At 38.7% G+C, this 4,760-nt stretch overlaps 1 protein-coding gene across 2 annotated transcripts in view; it reads left to right on the top strand.

Moving 5' to 3' along the window:
- Window positions 1-4,760, top strand: part of LOC119424828 (leucine-rich repeat transmembrane neuronal protein 4) — a 118,657-nt gene that overhangs the window by 37,403 nt on the left and 76,494 nt on the right. The gene's annotated exons all lie outside the window — the stretch shown is intronic.

Genomic DNA, 4,760 nt, shown 5'->3' with positions numbered 1-4,760 from the left:
ATATATTTGTTTTTAATAATAAATAAAGGTCAGCGATTTTATGAAATATTGTTGACAATAAAGGTAAAAATAAATCCTGTGTTGATTTATATCTCACAGTGGTGCCTCTTCCATGTCACTTTAGATTTAGTGGCTGGAATGTGGAGAAATGGAAAACGTAACACAAGTCCTGTGACCAAGGATTAAATTATGGAGCAAAAATGCTAAAGTATCCCAAAAAAATAAAAAAAGGGTAAACATCTGATAGCTTTGTCTATGCACACTATGACTTAAATGTTTGCATGATTACATCAACACACTGCCCTAAAAAATGGAAAATAAATTAAGAAGACATTTTAAACTTTTGATTCAACATTCAGTTATTTGGAGAATTTGCTTTAAGATTTTTCTTTTTTTTTTTTTCTTTTGGAAATTTTCTCCAACTTTCCCCAGTCTTTTGCTATCAATACATTATTATAGCCCCATTTGATATCTGCTTTTATTGTTTTTGATATATGTACAAAATGTGTTTTCATTTTTCTTGAAATTATTATTATTATTATTATTATTATTATTATTATTATTTGGCAAATAATATAGATTTCAAGTACCACGCCCATTTACCTATTCAACTAAATAGATTTTAGAATCACATGCTAGAAGGAAAGCAGCGTCCTTCAGCATTTATGAATGTCTTTAGATTTGTATTTTTTTATTTTTTTTTTATAATTTTTTATGGTAGTCAGTCATATATAACAGATATAATATTTATATATATATATATATATATATATATATATATATGTGTGTGTGTGTGTGTGTGTATGTACATAGTAACATTTTTTGCATATTGTATAAATTTGCATTTTAGCAGTGTTGCTTCAGTTTATAAATGTATACATTTAGCCATGCTTCTCTCTGAAAGGTAAGATAGAAATTAATGTCTCATTTTTACTACTAACTAGTAGCATGCCAGAATTAATGATAAATTCATCAGGGGTAGCCTAAATGCAATAGTAAACAGAGTTAACACGTTTAAGCTGCTGGTAAAATATTAACGCTTTGTAAATAGGCAGGAAGATTGCATTAGCAACATTGCATTTGCGTGAGTTAAAATGAATGGAAGTATTTCTAACATTCTCACTAAATATTGCACAAGCATAAAAACATGGTCGCCGGATCCACAGGAACTACTGATATTTGAGTAGAACTAGTGTCTGAAGTCATGTTGCTGCTTTGTGTGTGTTTTTTTTTTTTTTTTCCAAAAGGTTATGACCATGTTTGATTCAGTTTATTATTGTAGTGCCTAATCAATGCAACACAGGGATGAACAAGTTAATGTATAAGAAATGTAGTAAGTTCAGGTACTTGGCTGTCATAAGGCATGCAGGTTAACACTACGCCCACTTTCCTGCATGGTCATTTGAACTTGATCAAGTCCATCTTGAGCTTGGTTGTCACATCGAAGGGTCATAGTTAAAACACAATTCTTAATGACTTGCAGCAACAGACATTAGACAGTCACTTTTCAGCTCAGCAAGATGCAAATACACTGGTGGTGTGCATTGATTTTTCTCATTGTGTCAGGAGCATTCAGTGCTTCCAAATCCTTTCCAGTCTCTCCCAATTAGCTTTCAGCCTGAGGAACATTGTCACTCCTCATTTGCCCATCTGAATATCAGTGGCTTCTTTCCACTAAAGGAGAGGCATAGGGAAGGGGGGAAAGTGAGGGAAATGAGGGAAAAAGCAAGTCGGCAATAGCTAATTCTGCATTTGGCTGCTAAAGGAGGGAAGGCTTGGCAGCTTTGTCCAAAACCACAGCCAGCAGGGGTGGTTTGGAAATAGAAGGACTCCCTAAGAGATACTGTTGTTAGGATGATAGAGTAAGGCACAATGCCCACTCACTCTTTCTATAACCATTTAGCAAGGAAAACATAGGAGTTGTTCTGTATATAGCCTTTGCCAAAAAGGATGTAGATTTATTTTTCTCACACAGTTTTAGAAGTCTCATTTTCTGTCTATCTTCCAATCTCCCCTTGGGATGGAGCTATCACTGTGTGTGCTGCTCTGAACATTAGAGAATCTGGTCAAGATAATGGCCTGTCTAGGAAGACTTCAGCTGAATCTTTTTCCTTTCCCAAAAGGCTTTGGTGCTTGAAGTTGGCAGAGCTAGATTTTGTAAGATTGCTGCCTCATCATTCTCAGCAATTTCCATCTAAACTAAAATGAATGACACTATATATTTCAGCCTCTCAAGAAACAATGTTGGTGTGTACATCTATTGAAAAATGACCACATGCTAAATTTGCCAGTTTGGCAGAAGGAGTGAAAAACCTGTGCTGAGCAAATATAATAAAAAAAAGTAATTCATTTTGTTAACTTTAATCGCAAGTATATGTATTTTTATTGTAAGTTTAGTGTCTTGCCGAAATTCAAATGGTTTATGGATAAAGATTATTTTTGAAGGCTTGATAAATTCCAGGCAGCACGGTGGCAGAACTGGCAGAGCTGCTGCCTCTCAGCGAGCAGGTCCCCCGGTTCATATCCCGGTCCGGAGGCCTTTCTGAGTGGAGTTTGCATGTTCTCTCCGTGCATGCGTGTGTTTTCTCAGGCTACTCTGGTTGCCTCCCACAGACCAAAAACATGCATGTTAGGCTGATGGTTATTCTAAATTGCGTCTAGGTGTGAGTGAGAAAGTGAATAGTTTTTTGTCTCGTTTGTCTCTATGTGTCCCTGTGATGGACTTGCCACCTGTCCAGGGTGTACCCCCTCACACAGTGATTGCTGGACATGGGCACCGGCGACCCCCGTGACCCAAAATGGAATAAGCGGGTAAAGAAAATGGATGGATGCATGACAAGCCTGCTGGTAGCTGCCCACTAGTGTGGATGGACTGAAACACACACCGCTGCTTAGTCACCTCATCAACAGGAGAAAACGTCAGATAAGAGCCAAACCTTAATGACAAAGAAATGCAACTACACGCACAGATGCAGAGAAACGATGGACACACACACACACACATTGAAAACACCTCATAAAAATGCATCCTCACACAGCAGGACATGTAGACACACATTGTGGAAATGTAGCTGTCCGCCCCTGCACATAAACAGATAAAGTTGCCATTGGTGCGGGCTGCAGGCCGATAAATTTCCCCTAGCATTTCTTTATGGGTTGTGCTTTTTTATTTTGCTGCTGGGGTTTTATCTGGGGGCAGCAGTAGCTGCATCCACATATCCTGGCCCTGGCACAGTCAGGACTTCGCCCACAGTGCATCAGTTCTCACATGAGAAATGAGTTTTTTGATGAAACATCCCACCATTCTTAGGCCTGATGGAACATTACAGTGGCCTTGCCCGCAGTGATCTAATCCAGTTGGACCCAGGCGTTGTCTGATATACTGGTGAGCAAGCTGAAAGACTGACAGATTGAAGGACCTGAATAGAAGAGGTGTAAAGTAAGAGCTGAGGATTGAGTCAGAATGAATAGGATATAAACTGAGGAGAAACAGAGTTAGAGGATCTTCTGTTAGGGAGTCCACATATGACAAGTGCACATGTGTATATCACCCATCTTTCTAGCAGATATGGTACACAGCAGCTTGCATGACTTTAGATACACTGGTGGGTCAGAGTGGTGTGTTTGAGGGGGTGGAAAGACAGAATAAACATCAATAACAACAACCACAATAAGAAACAACATAAGCAGCTGTTGTGATGGTGATTTTAGTCTTGTGTGGAGAAACCCACTTCTGTGGTCCGGGGAAAGCAAAGGCTTCATGACAGGGAGCGGGTATGACTCATTGGTGGGTTTTAATGACCACAGTAGACCATTAGCAAGATGTGAGGTAAACAGGCTTTGCCCCATGCCCTCAGCATTGCAGAGATGCACACTGCTCAGTTATGACAGTCTCAAACTTGATATGAGTCTAACAAGCCCCCTGGTAAAATGTGTTTTTAGGAGGTGCATCTCCCCTCTGTACCTGCCAGAGGAAATTCTGACAGCATGGTCACTGTAAGTGGGAGAACATGCAATATCATGTACTAACCTGAACAGTCTGTTCCACAGGTTCCTAACAATTACATGTAGGTTTTTTTTGCTGTTTAATCACAATTTGGATTTGAGGGATCACACGATAGCACAGATTTCACAGGGTACAGTGAAGTGCTTATGTTTTGTTATGTCTGCATTAACTTTTGTATAAACATATTTATACTTTAATTTATAAATGCATTTAGATATAATCAAGATCCGTGAAGTGTAAAAAAAACAGTTACTCATTTCTTGAAAATTCTTTATTTTGCTCATGGTTTGACTCATGATCTTTGGTCATTGTGCATTGCCACCATTTAAACTGAAATTTAATTACTGCATAGGGATTATTGGTGCATACAGTTTGCCACACAAATCTGGATTGCATTTGTTTAATGAGAGACCCGATGGAACTTAACAGACAAGTAAAGATGACACCATTTACATTACACATATTTTGCAATCTTCAACTGGTTTGATTGTTTTAAGGTGTCACTGTTTCAGGTAGTACTGCAATAAAACAATGCTATTTTTTTATAAAACCCACATGCCTGGTACTTTGATTATTACACATGGTGGCTGAGTGGTAAAAGCAGTTGTCCTCCAGTGCATGAGTTGGGGGTTCGATTCCACCAGCAGCCACATGCCAAACTGTCCCTGGGCAAGACGCTGAACTCCTCATTGCCTCTGACGTATGTTCCATTGGTGTATGCATGTGATAAAGCTCTGAGTAATATATATATATA

Source organism: Nematolebias whitei, chromosome 18 (genome assembly GCF_014905685.2).
Source record: "Nematolebias whitei isolate Nwh7 chromosome 18, NemWhi1, whole genome shotgun sequence".
NCBI lineage: Eukaryota > Metazoa > Chordata > Actinopteri > Cyprinodontiformes > Rivulidae > Nematolebias > Nematolebias whitei.
Note: the sequence above shows the minus strand (reverse complement) of the source record. Positions and strands in the feature narration are given on the sequence as shown.